The 15403-nt window shown below is 46.1% G+C and overlaps 1 protein-coding gene across 1 annotated transcript in view; it reads left to right on the top strand.

Moving 5' to 3' along the window:
* The first annotated feature begins 13997 nt into the window (after positions 1-13997).
* Positions 13998-15403, top strand: part of PPARA (peroxisome proliferator activated receptor alpha) — a 99129-nt gene continuing 97723 nt past the window's right edge. The window contains exon 1 of the mRNA XM_089680759.1: positions 13998-14120. The gene's annotated coding sequence lies outside the window, so the exon portion shown is untranslated. The remainder of the gene's footprint in view (positions 14121-15403) is intronic.

The following is a 15403-nucleotide window of genomic DNA, read 5'->3' as shown; positions in this document are numbered from 1 at the left end:
GCCAGATTTGTGGAGTGCACAACTAATAGTTGTCCGTGGACAGATTCTCCCACCTGAGCTGTGGATCTCTGCAGCTCTTCCAGAGTTACCATGGGCCTCTTGGCTGCTTCTCTGATTAATGCTCTCCTTGCCTGGCCTGTCAGTTTAGGTGGACGGCCATGTCTTGGTAGGTTTGCAGTTGTGCCATACTCTTTCCATTTTTGAATTGAACAGTGCTCCATGAGATGTTCAAAGCTTGGGAAATTTCTTTATAACCTAACCCTGCTTTACACTTCTCCACAACTTTATCCCTGACCTGTCTGGTGTGTTCCTTGGCCTTCCTAATGCTGTGTGTTCACTAATGTATTTATTTATTTCAGGTACTTCTATAGCGCCATCAATTTATGCTTTACATACATACAGTACAGTATCGGACAGAAGTGAGTACACCCCTCACATTTTTGTAAATATTTTATTATATCTTTTCATGTGACAACACTGAAGAAATTACAATTTGCTACAATGTAAAGTCTTTCAGTGCAGTGGGGGTTAATATATCTGAAAGGTTGTCATTCATAGAAGCCATATTACAGTTTCTATGAATGAAACACTATCTAGGAATGAAGGACAGGTGGATGATGGATAGTTCCGCCCAATCCACTTATAAATTTTGTTTCATTCATTAAAGCCTCATATGACTTCTATGAATAGAGCAGCTGGGCAGAAACGGTGGGCATAGTCAGGCTGTCTTGATGAGGGGCTTGGACAGCCTGTTAGTTGTATTAACTCAAGCTGCACTGGAAGATTACATTGGTCGGCAGGATGGAGGGCAATTTTCACTAACTGAAGAGGAATCCGCACAAGGGACACATCTTGCTGAATTTTCTGTACGTGATTTTGGCTGCACTTAAGCTTTAAAACTCTTTTTTTTCCATTTTTAACCATAATAATATTGCTATCACATTTGGAACCAGTAGTCCCCTATGTGATAACATATATCCTGTGACAGCTTCTCTTTTATTGAGGCAGCAGGGGTCTATTAGACCCCTGAGGTCTCCCCTGTACTCTTGCAGCTAATGGAGGCAGAGATTGTGTTGTGTATGATACTACAACACAAAAGGATATTGCGGTGGATATGGAAGTGATTGGGCTGCTTCATAGTTGCTCTATTACATTCACCTGAAAGTCAACCGTTGGCATGATGAACTATAGCAGGCAGGGACTGTGTTCATAAACGGAGCTTATGGAGAAAAAAAGGGGGAATGTGTCATACTACTGACACATCACGTACTGTAATCCCTGGGACCTTGTGATTAGCAATAACAAAATTGATTCCCAGGAATTAAACTTGATGAGGTTTTAGGATGATGATAAACTGCTTCTATCAGCTGTAACAAACAAATTTCCCAAACTAAGATACAGTATCTCACAGAAGTGAGTACACCCCTCACATTTTTGTAAATGTTTTATTCTATCTTTTCATGTGACAACACTGAAGAAATGACACTTTGCTACAATGTAAAGTAGTGAGTGTACAGCTTGTATAACAGTGTAAATTTGCTGTCCCCTCAAAATAACTCAACACACAACCATTAATGTCTAAACCACTGGCAACAAAAGTGAGTACATTCACACCAGTCCCTAACCCTCAGGGGGCATACAATCTAAGGTCCCTAACTCACATGCATACATACACATACTAGGGCCAATTTAGACAGGAGCCAATTAACCTACCAGCATGTCTTTGGAGTATGGGAGGAAACTGGAGAACCCAGAGGAAACCCACGCAGGCACAGGGAGAACATGCAAACTCCAGGCAGGTGGTGCCGTGGTTGGGATTTGAGCCAGCGACCCTAGTACTGCCAAGTGGAAGTGCTAACCATTTAGCCACTGTGCTGCCCACTAATGTTCTCTAACAAACCTCTGAGGGCTTCACAGAACAGCTGTATTTATATTGAGATTAAATTACACACAGGTGGACTCTATTTACTAATTAGGTGACTTCAGTCTCCGCCCGAATCACAAGCCTACTGAACGACATATCAGATTGGATGTCGCTCCACTTCCTTAGACTGAACCTCTCCAAAACCGAGCTCCTAGTCTTCCCCCCAGCCTGCACACCACCCCCACTGACTTCTCCATCATGTCCAAAAATGCTACTATCAGTCCCGCCCTGCAAGCCAGAGTACTAGGTGTCATTCTAGACTCCAATCTATCCTTCCAGCCCCAGGTCCATTCACTAACAAACTCATGCAGACTCCACTTCCGCAACATCGCCAAAATCCGCACGTTCCTAACCCCAGAAACCACTAAACAGCTCATCCACTCCCTCATCATATCACGACTCGATTACTGCAACTCCCTCCTCACTGATCCGCCTCGCCACAGACTATCCCTGCTTCAATCGATCCTGAATACGGCAGCCAGACTCATCCACCTTACCAACCGCTCCGTTTCCGCCACCCCCCTCTGCCAATCCCTCCACTGGCTTCCGGTTGCCCAACGGATTAAATTCAAAATCCTAACACTGACGTACAAAGCTGTCCATCATACTGCCCCAAACTACATCACCGACCTAATATCCAAGTACCACCCAGCACGCACACTCCGCTCCTCACAAGACCTCCTTCTCTCTAGTTCCCTGGTCTCCTCTTCCCATGCCCGCCTCCAGGACTTCTCCAGGGCGTCACCAATACTCTGGAACTCCCTACCCCAATCCATCAGACTATTATCTACTCTCCTCTCCTTTAGGCGCACCCTGAAAACCCACCTCTTCAGGGAAGCCTATCTCACCCCCTGCTAATTCCCGACCTCCTCCACTCTTCCTACCACTCCATCCCCCACAGCTCATTCCTCCTGTACCACTATCCCCTCCCTCCTAGATTGTAAGCTCCAAGGAGCAGGGCCCTCAAACCCCTCGTGTATCGAATTGTATTGTTATTGTACTGTCGCATGTTCTGTCTCCCATTGTAATGTACAGCTCTGAGCGAACTGTTGGCGCTTTATAAATACTGTATAATAATAATAATAATTCTGAAGGCAATTGATTCCACTAGATTTTAGTTAGGGGTATCAGAGTAAAAGGAGCTGAGTACAAGTGCACACCACACTTTTCAGATATTTATTTGTAAAAAATGTTGAAAACCATTTATCATTTTCCTTCCACTTCACAATTGTGTGCCTCTTTGTGTTGGTCTATCACATAAAATCCCAATAAAATACTTTTACGTTTTTGGTTGTAACATGACAAAATGTGGAAAATTTCAACACCAACAGCACGACGACCTCTATTCACAGTCCTTGATGGCGTTTGGTGGTTCATAAAGATACGTTCGGCAATTATCCAAATGAAATCCAATTGAATCACAGGCTTGTCACTCTTTTTTTGAGCAGAATGTGGGCATTCCACAAGCATTGCTCAAGAAGATGCCTGAAGATCTTCTTGTAGTACTTCTTTTGCTGCCTCCTCATTGCTGGGTAGAATGTCATTGCTTGGTCGGCTCTGTCAACACCTCCCATGGTGTTATTGTAGTCTATCACTACTTGTGGCTTCATGATTTCTGTCCCACCTTTTGTGCGTACCATAACAGTGGAGGTAATATGAATTGTACTCATTAGGCACACATCTTTCTTGTTATGCCATTGCAGTACCATCATTTTGCCTTTCTGCCAGGCAACCATTTCTCCAGTCTTCAGCTTCTTATTGCCAAACACTGGTGGCATGTCGTGCCGGTTAGCCCTAACGGTTCCATAGGCATCGGTTTTGTTTTGTAGAAGAAACTCATAAAGTTCAGGAGACGTATAAAAGTTATCAGTTGTTACGCAATAGCCTTGATTTAGCAATGGCTCAATTAGTGAAAGAACGGAAGATGTTGCCATTCCATAGTTTCTGTATTTTGGATTGAATTTAGTTACTTTTCCAGTGTATATCACTAAATTCCAAATGTAGCCAGTTGGCGATTCGCATAGCATGTAGGATTTTATGCCAAATCGTGCTCTCTTTGATGCAATGTATTGCACCCAGCTGAGCCTTCCCTTGTAGGCCATTAGACTTTCATCTGTACTGATATCTCTTCTGACACATAGCTCAATTGGAAATTCTTCAGAATCATTTGAGATACTTCCCAAATTTTCTTTAGTTTTGGTGCAGGATGAGTATTTTTGTCAAATTCTTCAATGTTTTCAAAGTGTAAAAATGTCATGATCAGGGAAAATCTGTACTCTGACATGACCGTGCCAAAGAATGGAGTGGCAAGTAATTTATTAGTTGTCCAATTCCACTTTTGCAGGGGTTTCCCCACCACTCCCTGAAGTATTATTAGGCCCAGAAATTTCAAAATGTCATCTTTGGTCACTGGTTCCCACTTTCTGCTTCTTGGAAACTTCCAATGCAGAGTAGCCAATTGTTGCTTTTGGTACCAGTTTGTCTCAGTAACAATTTTTTCAATAACCTCATCGGTCAGAAATAATTGTAAGTATGCCAAGGGGTTGTCATGTTCGATGTCTACCTTCATACCAGGTGCTCCAGTAAATGGGAATCTTGGGGGAGCTGCCTGATCTGCACCACAGTCAATAGTGCACCAAGTTTGCCCATCACTGAGCTCAGTCACAGAATCATCACTGTCCTCACTTTCAGTGATTCTACTTCACTATCGCTGTCTTCTAGCTGGTCCAAAACCGCTTTTGGCATACAGGGACGCTTTTTGGATGCCATGGATGTTCTCAAGTTTCCAGGCAGAAAGAAAGTGCAGGCAGGGCACAGGACAAAGCACTAGGGATAAATCTGAGGTGAAATGGATTGATAGTAATGTAATACTAACATATTACAATGAATTGTGTGTGTCACAATATAACTTTTTTGAATTTCCTGCTGGTTCCGCTCCCCTGTACATCCCCATGCTCGCAGAGAACAGAACCCGGAAGATGGATGCCGGCATTGGCCAGAGGACATGGCCGGGGACGCAGCGGGAGGACATTGCGGGACTGCAGGACAAGGTAAGCACTCGAGGGACCGCTGCAGTGTAATCCCGAGTGTTGCTCGGGGTTACCGCTTCTGGTACTGAAAGTTAACCCCGAGCAACACTTGGGATTAACACCAGGGAGGTTAAACTATATATAAAGTATTTCCTGTAAAAATATTTGTGATTACTTGTCCTCTTGTGATCCACCCACCCTCGCTGTGTCAAACCATTACACAGCATGAGAAGGGTGACCTCATCTTTTGCATAGTTACATAGTTAGTCTGCCTGAAAAAAAAAGACAAAAGTCCATCCAGTTCAACCATTAAAAAAAAAAAAAAGTTATAATCCTATACCCACAGTTGATCCAGCAAAGCATGATCCAATTTGCCCCTGCAGGGAAAAGAATTCCTCCTTGATCCCCCGAGAGGCAATGGGATATTCCCTGGATCAACTTTACCTATAAATGTTAGTATCCAGTTATATTCTGTGTATCTATGAAAGAATCCAGGACTTTTTTAAGCAATCCACTGAGCTGGCCAGAACCAACTCTTGAGGGAATCTATTCCACATTTTCACAGCTCTCACTGTGAAGAAACCTTTCCATGTTCGGAGATTACATTTCTTTTCCTCCAGACTTAAAGAGTGCCCCCTTGTCCTCTGTGATGACCTCAGGGTGAATAGCTCTACACCGAGTTCACTATATGAACCACTGATGTATTTATACATGTTGATTATATCCCCCCTTAATCTCCTCTTCTTAAGAGAATAAATTCAGTTCCTCTAATCTTTCCTCATAGCTGAGCTCCTTCATGCCTCTTATCAGTTTGGTTGCCCTTCTCTGTACTTTCTCCAGTTCCCCAATGTTCTTTTTGTAGACTCCTGTTAGATTCCTGTTTTCCACTCCGGTTTTTTAACTCCACTTATCAAATGTCCACTTAGTCAAAGGTCCAGCAAACTTTTAGAGGCGGTGCTTCTACAGACTCTGTGTCACTGCCCCTCCTCCTCTCTGTCTCGCAAACCAGGGGTGTCCAAAATTTCCAAACAAAGGGCCACTTTACTGCCCTTCAGACTTTAGGGGGCTGGACTTTAGCAAGTGGAAGTAGAAAATGTCCTGGTGTCAATTGGTGTAAACTGCCCCATCTTTGGTATTAGGGGAGGAATAGTGCCCCATTATTGGTGTCAGTGGGTGTAAACATGCCCCATACGTGATGTCAGGGGGAGCAATAGTGCCCCATAGTTGATGTCAGGGGGAGCAATAGTACCCCATAGTTGATGTCAGGGGGAGTAAACATGCCCCATAGTTGATGTCAGGGGAAGCAATAGTGCTCCATTTTTTATGTCAGGACAAGGAATAGTGCCCTATCATTGATGTCATTGGGAGGAATTATGCCCATTGTTGGTGTCAGTTGGAGGAATGTTGTCCCATTGTTGGTGTCAAAGGGGGGAATTTTTTCCCATTTTAGATGTCACAGGGAGGCATTATGTCCTATTGTTGGTGTAATTGGAAGGAATTGTACCCCATTGTTGGTGTCAGTGGGGGGAATAGTGCCCCATCATTGGTATCATTGGGTGGAATAGTGCCCTATCGTTGGTGTCATTGGAAGGAACTGTGCCCTGTCGTTGGTGTCAGTGGAAGGATACAATGTCCCATCTTTGTTATTAGTGGAGGAATAGTGCCCCATCGTTGGTGTCAGAGGGGAGGAATACTGCCCCATTGTTGGAGTCAGAGGGGAGGAATAGTGCCCCATCATAAGGGTCAGAGGGGAGGAATACTGCCCCATTGTTGGTGTCAGAGGGGAGGAATAGTGTCCCATCGTTGGTGTCAGAGGGGAGGAATACTGCCCCATTGTTGGGGTCAGAGGGGAGGAATAGTGCCCCATCATAGGGGTCAGAGGGGGGGAATATTGCCCCATTGTTGGGGTCAGAGCGGAGGAATAGTGCCCATCATTGGTGTCAGAGGGGAGGAATAGTGTCCCATTGTTAGGGTATGTGGGTATCATTGGGAGGAATTGTGCCCCATTCTTTGTGTAACTGGAAGGAATAGTGCCCCATCTTTGGTATTAAGGGTGGAATAGTGCCCCATTGTTGGTGTCAGTGGGAATAAAGGTGCCACATAGCTGATGTTAGGGGAAGTAATACTGCCCCATTGTTTATGTCAGAGGGAAGGGTAGTGCCCCATCATAGGGGTCAGAGGGGGGGAATATTGCCCCATTGTCGGTGTCAGTGGAAGGAATAGTACCCCATGTCATTGGGAGGAATTATGTCACATTCTTGGTGACAGTGGGAGGAATTATACCCCATTGTTGGTGTCAGTGGATGGAATAATGCCCCAAGGGCTGGATAAAGGTGAGCAAAAAGCCATACCCAACCCCCAGACTGCAATTTGGAGACCACTAGTGAACCCCACACTGGTGACCACTACCTTTAGCTCTTTTCATGCATAATCTCCTATGTAGCTGCCATAACTCACCAGATTACAAAGCAGGTACTCCCACCACAAGTCTGATTTCAACTTTCAGCTAGTATTTGGCTGTTCTGCTTAATAACAGATTTCAGGAACCACTTGTCAGACTGAAGAAGAAACCCAAAACCATAACTATAACAACAGATTAGTTTGAAGTTGTTTTTTTAATTAAAGAAATAAAAAATTTGGCATGTTGGGGAAGTAAATAGGCCAGATAATCTGTTTATTAGATAGATAATATATATCTTGGCAGATGTTAACTTGCAGTGAAGGATCACTTTGTATTTCCAAAATAAGACCTCCGTGGCACACATTGGAACCTAATAGTGAGAACATGTTCTGTCTTAGCTGCCCAGATGACTTGCAGGTGATTTGTCAGTCATCTGTGAATAAGCACCTCAGAGCCGTGCTGACAGGAGATACTGCCATCACAATACACACTGTACACTTCCCAATAGAATAGGACTAGGAAAGGGGGGGGGGAGGGGTGTTGTAAAATTGATATTTCAACAACAAAATTTTGCTTAAATGGGCCACCTATGCAAAATTTGCACTAAAAAAATTATTGGGGGGATGGGTTTTTTACAGGGTCATGCATTTAGGGTAGCCTACTTTATTTCATTTATTTATTGCACCTTGTATATGTGTTTTTAACTTAAGCCTCATTTGGGAGGACAGTAGACATGCATGCCTGAGCCACATATTTACCACCCCTCCTTAAGCTGCAATAGCCAGCAGACAGGAATGTTTGCATGCCGTGGTCACGATGATTTGTGCCTGCGGCAAAAACTACTCAACATGTAATGATTGCCAGACGGCAAGTGGGAAGAGGAGAGGGTACATTGGGTAGCATAGTTTATTTCATGTATTATTCCCCCTGCGCTAAATATGTACCTAAATACCACACTATGCAGCTGATCCCTCAATCCTTTACCTATAGGTGAAAAAATATACTTAAAAATAACAAGTGGTGTAGAGCTACATAAATATATGAATCTAAAATTATGTATACATAATATATATGGTGAATATAGTGAAACAACACACGTGGTCCTGCTCGTGGACGCAATAGGTGACCTATAAATAAGTGATAAATCACACAATAATGAATATAAACCCAATCCCTATATTGGGATACAACCAAAAAGTGTATAACAGTGACTCCCAATAATGGGATACAGAAACTAAATTATACACACAACACGTGTATATTGTGAATCCCAATTGTGGGATATATATAATATGTGCCAAATGTGTACAAACAACTGATGAGAAAAATAACACATTAAATCAATATGTGAAACTGAAATAAAAGTCTATTTATGTGAATAACACAATCCAGGTGCTTCACTGCTCCAGAGCATGCAATGTATGCAGTGTGGGTGCACAGCACACCAATATGTAATCCTTCAATGGCTACAATGGCCTGTCACCTCCACTCAGTGACCCCAAAGGGCCACAGAGCCTTTTGGATCACCCCTGGATGCTTCCTGTATGTGCACTTCCTATTGCCCGGTCTCCTGGGATTCAAACCCCACTGATGTCATGCAGCAACACTGGTATCACTTCTTCTGGATAGGTAGGTAGGTACCTCAGTGAAGTGACTGGCCTCAGGTGATATACAGAGATTAAATAATCATCCTACAGTTGTCCCAGTGTATCTGCAGCCCCCTAAAGCACATATTTTAGACAGAATTTCTGAGCTTTCTCAGGCAGGTGACAGGGATCTGATGTCACACACTGCACAGCTCAGAGAGCAGAACTGAATGTAATCTGAGACCTGAATTGTGGGAAGGGATACACCCCCCTCTACAGAATCTCATAAGGAAATGTTCATAGCTGTCAATCACAGGCTGTGTGCTAGAGCTCCCCACCCCCCTCAATCCCTTGGAGTCCACACAGCTTGTCAGCAATGACCTATAAAAATATAAAAGGAAGGAGACTGCAGACATAAATCACACTAGGTGCTTTGGACTGAGGCAAATACCCATTATAGATGGATATGCTTTGTTCATTTTATATGTCAGAGGTTTACAATCACATTCAATTATGCTCTAAACAGGGGTCTCCGAACTGTTCAGTACAAGGGCCACAAATACATGCAGGACAGAAAAACATCACTTTACAAATAAATATCATTTAAATGAATTCATTTATTTTTACTTTAATCACTTTTATAATCAGAATATGATTCAGAACAAAAGAGAAAGAATTTTAGGAAAACAAAGCAAATCCGCCTTACATCAGTGTCCCCATCAGAGCCCCCCGCCCTTACATCATTGTCCTCACCAGAGTCCCACCTTCAGTCAGTGTCCTCACCAGAGTTCCTCCTTACATCAGTATCTCCAGCAGAGTCCCTCCTTACATCAGTATCTCCAGCAGAGTCCCTCCTTACATCAGTATCTCAAGCAGAGTCCCTCCTTACATCATTATCTCAAGCAGAGTCCCTCCTTACATCAGTATCTCCAGCAGAGTCCCTCCTTACATCAGTATCTCCAGCAGAGTCCCTCCTTACATCATTATCTCAAGCAGAGTCCCTCCTTACATCATTATCTCAAGCAGAGTCCCTCCTTACATCAGTATCTCCAGCAGAGTCCCTCCTTACATCAGTATCTCCACAGAATCCCTCCTTACATCAGTATCCCAAACAGAGTCCCTCCTTACATCAGTATCTCCAGCAGAGTCCCCCTTACATCAGTCCCCCTATCAGAATACCTCCTTACATCAGTATCTCCAACAGAGTCCCTCCTTACATCAGTATCCCCAACAGAGTCCCTCCTTACATCAGTATCCCCAACAGAGTCCCTCCTTACATCAGTATCCCCAACAGAGTCCCTCCTTACATCAGTATCCCCAACAGAGTCCCTCCTTACATCAGTGTCCCCACCAGAGCCTACCTTACATCAGTATCCCCAGCAGAGTCCCTCCTTACATCAGTGTCCTCACCAGAGCCTCCCTTACATCAGTTTCCCTTTTTAGATCATTGCCCTCACCAGAGTCCCCCCTATACATCAGTGTTCCCATGAGAGCCCCTCCTTACCGCAATGTCCTCACCAGATTCTCCTTTTATATTAATGTCCTAATCAGAGTCCCTCCTTACATCAGTTACTCTGTTGGGCGGTGGGGCAGAGACTGTGAACATCAGCTGTGGACCTCATGTGGCCCACGGGCCATAGTTTGGAGACCCCTGCAAACAGAGTCCCTCCTTACATCAGTATCTCCAGCAGAGTCCCCCTTACATCAGTCCCCCTATCAGAATCCCTCCTTACATCAGTATCTCCAACAGAGTCCCTCCTTACATCAGTATCTCCAGCAGAGTCCCTCCTTACATCAGTATCCCCAACAGAGTCCCTCCTTACATCAGTATCCCCAACAGAGTCCCTCCTTACATCAGTATCCCCAACAGAGTCCCTCCTTACATCAGTATCCCCAACAGAGTCCCTCCTTACATCAGTGTCCCCACCAGAGCCTACCTTACATCAGTATCCCCAGCAGAGTCCCTCCTTACATCAGTGTCCTCACCAGAGCCTCCCTTACATCAGTTTCCCTTTTTAGATCATTGCCCTCACCAGAGTCCCCCCTATACATCAGTGTTCCCATGAGAGCCCCTCCTTACCGCAATGTCCTCACCAGATTCTCCTTTTATATTAATGTCCTAATCAGAGTCCCTCCTTACATCAGTTACTCTGTTGGGCGGTGGGGCAGAGACTGTGAACATCAGCTGTGGACCTCATGTGGCCCACGGGCCATAGTTTGGAGACCCCTGCTCCAGAAAATCTGCGTCCTATTGTGGATATTAACCTTTACTTCCCATCCCAAAGACAGAACAGCATATCTCTCCCCATTGAACCAATCACCCTCTTACACATCTATCACTGGAACAAGTGTCCCCATGGAAAGGTTTCCTTCCAGTCCTCTTCTGATGACAACACTTAGGACTTTCCCATAGAAAATGCATCGTCCCATCACGTAACGTGCACACGGAGATGGCAGTATTCCCTACACACTGCTGATAGTATTTTCTCCCCTTCAACATACAGTCCTTGTCATAATTCCCTCCCGCCCTGTACACAGTGATGTCACTGTCCCCCTCCCCCAAAACACATTATGATGTCAGGCTCCACCCCCACATCATATACACACAATGATGTCACTATCCCCCCCAAACAAATAATGATGTCAGGAACCTCCCTCCATACACACAGTGATGTCAGAATTGCCCCCGCCCCCCCCCCCTTACACAGTGATGCTAGTATCTCCCCCCATACACACAGTGATGTCAGTATTGTCCCCCCCCACCCCATACACACAACGATGTTAGTATCTACCCCCCATACACACAGTGATGCCAGTATTGCCCCCCACACACACACAGTGATGTCAGTATCTCCCCCATCCATACACAGTAATGTCAGTAATCCCCCCCCCCCTCCATACACACAGTGATGTCAGGATACCCCCCCCCCCCCCTCCACACACAGTGATGTCAGGATTCCTCCTCCCTCCACACACACTGTAATGACAGTATCCCCCTCCATACACAGTGATGTTAGCCTCTCCCCCCCCCCAGGGGCGGATTGACCATTTGGAAACTCAGGCACTGCCCGAGGGCCCGGGGTCAGTAGGGGACCCCATGAGATACCCCTGGTACCTTTTTCATAGGCTTTTTTGAGTTTGGGCAAGGACACAGGGGCCCCATGATTCCCTATTGACTGGGGGACCCATGATCCCCTATTGCCCGGGGGCCCCATGAGCTGTCAGTCCGCTCCTGCTCCCCCCCATACACACAGTGATGCCAGTATTGCCCTCCACACACACACACAGTGATGCAAGTATCCCCCCCTCCACACACACAATGATGTCAGTATCTCCCCCATCCATACACACAATGATGTCAGTATCCCCCCCCCCATACACACAATGATGTCAGTATCTCCCACCTCCATACACAGTGATGTCAGTATCTCCCACCTCCATACACACAGTGATGTCAGTATCCCTCCTCCATCCATACACAGTGACGTCTGTATCCCCCCCCCCATACACAGTGATGTCAGTATCCCCCCCCCTCCATACACACAATGATGTCAGCATCCCCCCTCCATCGATACATAGTGATGTCAGTATCCCCCCCCCCTCCATACACAATGATGTCAGTATCCCCCCCCTCCACACAGTGATGTCAGTACCAGGGGTGGACTGACCATTTGGAAACTCAGGCACTGCCCGAGGGCCTGGGGTCAGTAGGGGGCCCCATGAGATGCCCCTGGTACCTTTTTCATAGGCTTTTTTAAATTTGGGCAAGGACACAGGGGCCCCATGATCCCCTATTGCCCGGGGGCCCCATGAGTTGCCAGTCCGCCCCTGGTCAGTACTCCCCCCTCCATACACACAGTGATGTCAGTATCCTCCCCCCCCCATCCATACACAGTGATGTCAATATCCCCCCCCCATCCATACACAGTGATGTCAATATTCCCCCTCCATCCATACACAGTGATGTTAGTATCCCCCCTCCATCCATACACAGTGATGTCAGTATCCCCCCCCCCCCCCCATCCATACACAGTGATGTCAGGATCCCCCCCCCATACACAGTGATGTCAGTATCCCCCCCTCCATACACAGTGATGTCAGAAGTACTCCCCCCCTCCATACACAGTGATGTCAGTATCCCCCCCCATCCATACACAGTGATGTCAGGATTCCCCCCTCCCTCCATACACAGTGATGTCAGTATCCCCCCCCCCATCCATACACAGTGATGTCAGGATTCAATCCCCCCCCCCCCCCATCCATACACAGTGATGTCAGTATCTCCCCCCATCCATACACAGTGATGTCAGGATTCCCCCTCCCTCCATACACAGTGATGTCAGTATCCCCCTCCCATCCATACACAGTGATGTCAGGATTCAATCCCCCCCCCCCTATCCATACACAGTGATGTAAGTATCTCCCCCCATCCATACACAGTGATGTCAGGATTCCCCCTCCCTCCATGCACAGTGATGTCAGTATCCCCCTCCATCCATACACAGTGATGTCAGGATTCCCCCCTTCATCCATACACAGCGATGTCAGGATTCCCCCCTTCATCCATACACAGCGATGTCAGGATTCCCCCCTTCATCCATACACAGCGATGTCAGGATTCCCCCCTTCATCCATACACAGCGATGTCAGGATTCCCCCCTCCCTCCATACACAGTGATGTCAGGATTCCCCCTCCCTCCATGCACAGTGATGTCAGTATCCCCCTCCATCCATACACAGTGATGTCAGGATTCCCCCCTTCATCCATACACAGCGATGTCAGGATTCCCCCCTTCATCCATACACAGCGATGTCAGGATTCCCCCCTCCCTCCATACACAGCGATGTCAGGATTCCCCCCTTCATCCATACACAGCGATGTCAGGATTCCCCCCTCCCTCCATACACAGCGATGTCAGGATTCCCCCCTCCCTATATGCACACACAGCGATGTACCGTTCCCCTCAGCACGCGCACAGTGTACCGCCCCCCGCCTTTTCGGCTCCGCCTCCTCCACGGGTGCAGCCAGTGATAGTGGCCGGTCCGGGAGGTGTGTGCGGGGGGCCCGGCCTCCTCCTCCTCCGGGCGTCACATCCGGCGCTGTCAAAGGACAGCACAAACAAGGACGAGCCGGGAGAGTGCCGGACACCGGGCGGAGGGGGAGCACCGATCACCGGGAGGTCAGTGATCATCGATCAGTACAGGGGGAGTGGCTGGCACCGCCCATCCCCCACATTAACCCCATACAATCCCAGTGTAATGACCCCGTACAAGACAAGAGATACCCATATCCTTCCTGTGCTGATACATTGTGTCCCCATAGAGACATTACAGCTTGGGAGATCCATTGTGTACCAGCATCCCTCTCATCACTGCCTGCAGTTCTTCCCATTCATCTCCTATGGTGAACCCCTTCACTGCTGGTAGTAGGATTAACCCTTCAACGTGTGACCCCCCAACACAGGTCAGGGGTACAGGACAAGATCAGTGACCTTCCATAGTAATCCCCTTCAGAGGCACAGCACTGTCACTTCATCATATTAACCCATTCACACCAGATGTGTTTTTGAACTCAAAGGAATTACAAGCAAACACATAGGAAAGACGCATGTAAACGCACTTCAATGTGCATGAAAAAAACCGGTCTAGTTCACATCACAATGTCTGCGCTCCATGTGCGTTTCTGCATGCGTGTTTTTGATGCGCTCTGGTGCTTTTTCCCCCTTTTTTTTCTTCATCTCAGTTCAGGATATGTGCATTCTTGTGTATTTACATGCGTCCCTGTGCATTTTTTGATGCACTTTTCATACAGAAAAAATGCAGCATGTTCTACTTTTGTTGTCTGCACTGGTGTGAACTAGCACCATTGGAATCCATGGAAAACACTGGACATGTTGATAAAAAAACGCACTAAATTGCATCCCGTATGAAACTGCTAGTAACCCTAGGTTCACACCTAAGTGTTTTCTGCAGAGTTTTGCAGAAATGCAGTATGGTCCATTTAACATGATTTCCTATGGGACATGTTCACATCTGCGTCTTTTCACCTGATGCGTTTTTGGAAAGGGTCAGTGACTTTTTTGAACACAAAAAGCTGTGTTTTTGGTTTTATAGACTTCAAAGGAAACGCTGCAGAAAAGCATGTATTGCATTTTTGCTGCATTTTGCGTTTTAAATCTACTTAGCATTAAGAAAAATTAAAAAAACACGAAAACCCCCCTGAAAAAACGCAGGTGCAAAAAACACAGCACAAAACACAATACAGAAACTGCTCAAACGCAACCTGCATAGGTGTGAACCTAGTCGTCTAGGGGAAACCCTGCACCTTCACTGTGCTATTATATTCATCTGTCTATAGCCATAAATTATAGTCTAACAATTGTGACCTTCTATTCATTTATTTCAGGTACTTATATAGCGCCATCAATTTATGCAGCACTTTACATATATATTGTACATTCAC

The sequence above is a fragment of the Staurois parvus genome, unplaced genomic scaffold (genome assembly GCF_062004578.1).
Source record: "Staurois parvus isolate SC_StPar_1 unplaced genomic scaffold, SC_StPar_1.0 ptg000249l, whole genome shotgun sequence".
NCBI classification, from domain to species: domain Eukaryota; kingdom Metazoa; phylum Chordata; class Amphibia; order Anura; family Ranidae; genus Staurois; species Staurois parvus.
Note: the sequence above shows the minus strand (reverse complement) of the source record. Positions and strands in the feature narration are given on the sequence as shown.